Below are 7,194 nucleotides of genomic sequence, written 5' to 3'. Positions count from 1 at the left end.
CATGAGAGCGTCCCGTTTACCATATGTGGATAACCAATAGGGTTGATGAGTCCGTAGTCAGGGACTATGAGGACTCTAGTGTGAAGGATACCGAAAAGGATCACCAGGGGCGAGGAATGGACGTATCTGGAACTGAGCTGATATGACTAAGTAGATGACTTGCATTTGACTAGGCTTAACCCTGACATGCGCCAGTACTTAGACCAATGGTGATGTGAGAGAGCGGTGACCTATACCCCCAGCCATGAATTATCCCGAGGGATGGAGGACCCATTACCAACCGCCGTTGTGAGATGAGACCTTCCTAAAGAAGTATGGTGCTATGACTTAAAGCATGTCTGCCAATAGAGAGCAGCATACATAGAGTTAGATTCATACATACATTGTCTGTTTCATATCATATTGCATCATGTTATGTTTTGTAATCATGTGATCTATGTTATTATGGATTTAACCTGCCTTACTGGGTTTCTTTCAAGACTCACTCCTTTGTACAATATATGTTGTTAGACTTCTCTACAGGTTTGGAATACTATGATGGTCTGTATAAGGAAGCACAAGGTGAAGAAGATGAAGACAGAAGAAGAAGAAGAGCTGACTGAAGATGTGGATTAGATTTCTCTTATTTCTTCTAGTCTTTTATTTTACTTGCATTAGTTTATGGCTTTGCTTTAGAATTCGATCTACCTTCCGCATATGTTTGTGGAGTATATTTCCGCTATACTCCATAGTTGTCTTTTGATTTGGTATCTTGTTAATTCGCACTTTGATATTCTTAGTGATCCTTCTGAGATCTTTTCTTGAATTTTATTATTAACTTATTAGAATACAATGATTTGTTCTTGCTTTTGATTATGTTATTGTGCTAAATGGATATGATCGTTCCTAAACTTGATCTTTTGGGCTGTGGATCACTCCCCCGGGTAACCTAGATAGGGTATAGGCTGGGTGTATTTGGGCGGGACGTGACAGTGCATGTAAAGGTAAAGCCAAGCCAAATGCAAGTCATCTACTAAGTTATATCAACTTAGATCTAGATACGTCCATTCCTCGCCCCAGGCGATCCTTTTTGGTATCCTTCAGACTAGAGTCAGTGTATCTTATGGCTACAACCAACTCGGACTATAGACTCATTAACCCTATTGGTCATCCACAAATAATAGATGGGAAGCTCTCATGTCCTCTCACGGGTTGGCTACCAGTCTTGAATGCCCATGAGCCCAAGTCTACTAAATGCGACCCTACCAATGAATGGCCTCTCACAAGTATCCACAATGTGATTTATGTCCTCTCATGGATATGACTCACCGGTCTTGAGCGCTCCATAAATCCCCATTTCTACCATGGGTTACTCGGTCTCAATACCCTTCCGAATTGGGTATGATATAACAGGGAATCCTAGCCAAACACTGCTAGACAAGTCCTAGGTATGACAATGAATAATCCGGGAAAGTGTCAGAGGACACCATCAGAAATATCCCATACTATTCCCACTAATGGCCAATGACAAAAATGTCAAAAGGACATTCCCCAATCCCAAATCATACCTAATCAATCACATTCCCAATTTGTCATAACATACACAACTAATATCTCATCATATGAAGAGTACATAAAGACAAGATCAATTGAATATGCAACATATATGAGTAAGAGTCCATACATGGTCAAGTACATAAAAGAAATATAAAAGTAAGATCCTACTGTACATACAACAGTTATATCATAATTAGAAACTACAATATCAGTAGCAATTCTAGGTGTTTCCCAATTTAGAAACTAGGATTCACGCAATCTATGTTAATATGGAAACAATTGTCTTTACCTTAGATAGACTTGAAGATATTCTGGACGAACAAGAGAATGAATCCAAAATTAGCAAACAAACCCTAAACAAGCATTAAAGAATCATTAGGAAGCAATCCTAAAAGAATAGACATCAAACGGATCAAGACGGACGAAGAAATCCTTTGCTATACGCCACTTGATCGTCTAGTTCTTCGATTTCGATGGTTACTTTATCAAAACATTTTAAATAGTCCCGAATGGAATTGTTCCTACCTTGCCTGATGGCGAGTAGGCTATTAGATGTCTTTTTACTCACGATTGCTCTTCTGAACTAGGCAATAAACTTTCTAGCCAATTCTTTAAAATTGTTGACGGAGCTCGACTTCAAGCTGTTGAACCATTTTATTGCCGATCCCTTCAGAGATGCTGGGAAGGTGCTGCAGGGTAGTTTGTCATCATGGCCCAGGACACTCATGACGGACTTGAAGTAGCTTATGTGCTCTTTTAGATTAGTCTTTCCCTCGAACGGGGTGAAATTCAACATGATGAAGTTAGTTGGGAGTGGCATGTTCATTATTTTATTTGAGATGGGTTTCTGATCAACCACGTCAAAATCCTCGTCATGATCCTGATCCTCTAATTTTCTCTCCACCTTTACTACCCTTTTTTGTAGTCGATTTTGTCTTGATTGATTCCTCCCGGATGACATGGTACTTGCTCGGATTGATCGTGATCGGAAGGTTGATATTCTTGATCAGGATCCGTTTGAGCGTCCTTGAGGATGACTTTCTCCTTCTTGGTCATTTTCGCCCGGTCGACTTCTTTGGGGGAGATCTCCGGTTTGTCTAGGTCTTGAGATACAATTGAAGGCGCTAATCCTTGTACCGTCCAAGGGTCTTTTGTCCACCTAGGTCCCGTGCTACGGCTCCCGCCGGTCGTTGGCCAAGTTTGTGCTTGGTGGCCGGGTACCCCTTCCTACTTGGGTAGCTTGCTGTAGTCTCCCCGCTTGGGAATTACGTGGAGGTCCCTGTTGAATTCCTACTTGATGCACCAGCCCACACAACAATCCCTGTAGCTTGAGCTTCCTCTCCAAATCTGGTATAGATCTGTAGCGGTAGTAGGTCCTTGAGGATCTACTGACATACCCTCCCCGAAAGGGTGCGAGACATTTTGAGTTTCATCCAGATCACCTTCCCGGGTTGAATGTTGGCCTTCGTTGTCCTGGAGTAGTTTTGGATCGTTTGGGTTTTGGTCCCCAATTGAAGTATTTTGCTGGGTAGTTCGTCCGGCATTTTTTGTTCGTCTTGTCATGACTCGTTCTTTGTTTCCCACAGATGGTGCCAAAGACTATTGCGTCTCAGATCTGACCTTGGTCCCAACTGAAGTGGATAGACTCCCGATTAAGGTCCTACCTATGAAGAAGATGAAACCTGCAAAAGAAGTTAGACATGGGCCGGCTAGGATGCTAGGCAATCGCCTCTAGTGGCTATGTCAGTCGGGGATCAGATTAGGATTTTGAGCAAAGCTTGCTCAGAGATTATCCAGAAAATGTTTGTGTGTTTACCTAAGGATTGATACCTTATTATATAATGTGCATGTTACCTTTCTTGGAGACGACGGAGTCCCGCGTACCTACTCCTGCAACTGTTTGTGGGGGGTGAATACCTGATTAGGAGCTTCCATTTATGTCAAGTCTTTTTTTACCTTAGTGTGAATGGAGTATTCCTTATTATTTTTATTTGGCTGGGATCTGTCCCAACCAATTAGCTAGGGAGAGGGCCGGGCCATATGCCAACCTCACATAAGTATACGTCCACACGTCTACATCATATTCGTACCAAGCACCGCCTAGGGTTATTATAAAGCAAAGGTGCTACGTCATTAGTTAACAAACGCTTATTACTGTTATCAACAGTAAGGAAGTAACAATAAAACCAAACAAAGTCTAGGGTTAAATAATTAATCTCATAAAGTGCAAGAGATAAGGTTGTAGTTTGGTCATACTGCAAGGGACAACAATAGATGTCCAACCAGATATTGACAGCGACAACACAACCAACAAGAAACCAGCTGTACATTATCTCCTAAGGACGGGTTGCATTGGGTTGCAACTTGCAATCGTGTATTATTGTTCTCTTATTTAGTAGTTAAGGATAGACTTAGGTTACATGTTCAACCCAAAATGACCCAAACTTTCAAGGTCATATGGTCAAGGTCAGATTAATATATTTAGGATCAAGGTCAAGGTTTAAAAAACATGACCCTATTACATATTACATGTCTAACATTGGGTTGGCTATTTTCAACATTGAACAACTATGGGATATTTTGGTATTTTCAAGTTTGAAATTTAAAAAAGTTTAACCGGGGGAGACATTGTTAGTTGCCTTGGAACCCAGATGTAATTTATTACAGAACCCAACATTATTTATGTTCACCTAAGAAGACCCACATATAAAAATTCAAGAAAAACAAAGAAAGGCTATACATTTTCTCTTAAATATCAAAATGCTCCAATTCTTAATCTCAAAGGGGTTGGGGAAGGAATACACTTTCACCTATCATTTTGCTTTCAAAATAAAACCTCCCATAATCCCCCCACAATTCCCTCTTAGCTTCACCTTGCATTGGCACTGCTACTCCGCCCGCGCACGACGTTAAGACCGACCTTCTTCCGATCCGCCGCCGCTACCCGGCGCTTGCTCGGCGGTATCCGGTTTTTCCGGTCTTTTTCTTATGTGTAATCGTGCCGTCGGGTCCTTTTTTAATGTGGTTTCATCATTCGGTTTTTCGTCGTTTCTTCCGTTTTTTGTTCTGCTTCCTTTTGCCGGCTGTTCGTCCCTTCGCGCCCCCTCCGTGCAACTATTAATAGCTGATTACGAGCAATCTTAAAACACTCGCATATTGATGTCCATGTCTAAAATGCTTCTCAATGACTCTTGTTACTTGGAGAACAATAACCTGAGCCAGACTGACACCTTTTGACTAATCAAAGCAAAATTTTGTTTTTCGCTGCTAAAATAACTTATATTTTAGTAATTATTTTCCTTCACTCTTGTAAAAGTGGAATGCTATTGCTTTCTTTGCTATAAATTGAATGCGTCCTATCATACAAAAGTATGAACGAATACCACTAAATTACACATAGATGTAATATCATGAGTAAACAGACTACTCTTAACAGTAGGGGGTAATAGTAAAATCAGAAAAGTTAAAAGGTTTGAATAATTTTTAAAAATACAGACGACAATCTTGCAATTAAACTATATATGGACATCAGTAAATATCCCAATCTAAAATATATAAAAGTTACAAGCCAAAAAAATTATCCGACCAAATCCCAAAAACAACACAAAAAATACAAACAACCAAAAAAAAGAAAGAAAGGTAGGTTGGAATGGTTTGTCCATACATCACCACACTTTAGCCAAATCGTATAGGTTGGAATCATTGACCATACATTTGCCCAATTCGTGTAGCTAAGGATAGACTTCAATGAGAGACCTCAAACCCAAGAGAGGAGTGATCTTATAGTGAGTAAATCCAGACTCCAAGAAAAGCTTCTTCCATTCTTTCTCTGTTCTTTCTTTTCCAGTCGTTATGGTCATCATTAGCATATCAAAGAAGAGTTGCGTTTCTGTTGCTTTGTAGTCGTCCTTTCTATCTTCCACCACCATGTCTATGATGATCACCTTTGTCAGGCTTCCTTTGCTGTCCTTGCCAGAGATCGACTCTTTGCAACCTTTCAATATCTTTATGCATTCCTCGTCATTCCAGTCATGGAGAATCCACTGTGGTGTCAAAGTTTATATAAAGTCAAGCATCAAACATATAAAGAGAATAAACATAAAAATAGGATCACTTACCTTGAGTAAAACTGCATCGGCATGAGGGATAGACTCAAACATGTCACCTGCTATATATTTTAAGTTCTCGCTCCCTTCCATGGTAGCAATTGCATGTGGCAAGTCAAGCACTGAACACTTCAACCTTGGGAAGGTTTCAGCAATGGCCTTAGCCAAAGTTCCAATGCCACCTCCAACATCAATCAATGAACTTAATCCTTCAAATACAAACCTGCACTTTGTAACAACCACACTCGTCACTAATTGAGAATCACTTGCCATTGTCTTCACCTGCATAATCCCAAAAGCTCCTCCTGTGTGCAATCTGAAATGGATTCAAACCATCACCCTGGAACCATACACCAAGGAAATCCCAAGGTGTCAACATGATTGGGTGAAGCATTGCTTGCAAGAAAGGTAAAATACTTTGGGGGTTATCTTTAAGGAGGAGCTTAGAATAAGATGTAAGAACATATCCTTCATCTTCTTGAATTGCAAAGAAGCCAGAATGCACCAGTAAGCGCATGAGGCGAAATAGACAAGCAGTCCTGGTCTTTGGGATGCCAAGCTTCGTGACTAGTTCAGAGAGGGTGATGGGTTGGTGATGGTTGTGAATAATGTCTGGTATACCTAACCTAATTGCACAACTAAGTGACATAGAGTTTATGAAACCAAATAAATGATTCCATATATGAGCTTGAGTGCGGAGCAACTCGTCTGCACTCTCTTTTCCTATGAAATCCATTGATTGGCTCACTATTTCAAGAAATCTCAGCTCTTATTCAGTCCTACTCTATGTTGACGATTGAAACATTGTTGATTTATATATAGGAGTTCAAAGTTCAAAGGATGGATTTCATGTGTTTCACAACATTTTGTTTTCTTTCCGGAAAGGATAATCGGTGGCATTACCTTGGCCACATACTTTTCCCCTGATTAGGCCTGTCTAAAATCATTTTTACACCATTCCTATATTGTTTATGAATCAAAACCATACTCTACTATGGACGGGTTGCATTGGGTTGCAAGTATTTGACCTTGGTTGCCCCAATAGGCCCAACCCAACCTTTGCCATATTGTAGAATGTTTTTCGTAAAGATAGGACATTCTCTTATTTACTAGTTAAGCTTATATTTGGTGATGCATCCTGATGAGGAAAGAATAAATAGACCAGAATCAGTTCGGTTTAAACCCAGTTCGGTCAGAACAATTGGACCAGTTCGGTCCAAACTTAGTCCGACCAGATCGGATCAAGTTAGACCGACCAAGTTAAGGTCGGTTGGATAAATATAAAGTTGAATACAAAGGTAAATCTGAATAAGATTCAAGCCAAAGAAACAGTATTCAACCAGGACTCTACTACTTGTGTTCGAGTAGGGCACAATGACTAAGAGTCAGATCACAACCAAACTAGGGTTTGAGTCTCACTCGAACTCGTACGTGGGAAATCTATAAAAAGGTAAAGGAGCACAAGAGAAAGGTACGCTGAATAGAATTATCACTATTTGTATTATTATTGTTCATTACTTTCTTGCCTTCCTTAGTCGGATTTCTAACTAGA

The 7,194-nt window shown here is 40.2% G+C and overlaps 1 pseudogene across 1 annotated transcript; it reads right to left on the bottom strand.

Moving 5' to 3' along the window:
• Positions 1-5,035: 5,035 nt before the first annotated feature.
• Positions 5,036-6,415, bottom strand: LOC148998798 (trans-resveratrol di-O-methyltransferase-like; annotated as a pseudogene). The gene is made up of 2 exons (XR_016171106.1): positions 5,655-6,415; positions 5,036-5,579 (listed from the first exon to the last, which is right to left on the bottom strand). The product of XR_016171106.1 is annotated as a trans-resveratrol di-O-methyltransferase-like (transcript).
• Between the last annotated feature and the right edge of the window lie 779 nt (positions 6,416-7,194).

This window comes from Hakea prostrata, unplaced genomic scaffold, assembly GCF_041222555.1.
Source record: "Hakea prostrata isolate BN-2017 unplaced genomic scaffold, UWA_Hpros_2 contig_132, whole genome shotgun sequence".
Taxonomy (NCBI): domain Eukaryota; kingdom Viridiplantae; phylum Streptophyta; class Magnoliopsida; order Proteales; family Proteaceae; genus Hakea; species Hakea prostrata.
The sequence above is the reverse complement of the archived record's forward strand: the minus strand, read 5'-3'. Positions and strand labels throughout refer to the sequence as shown.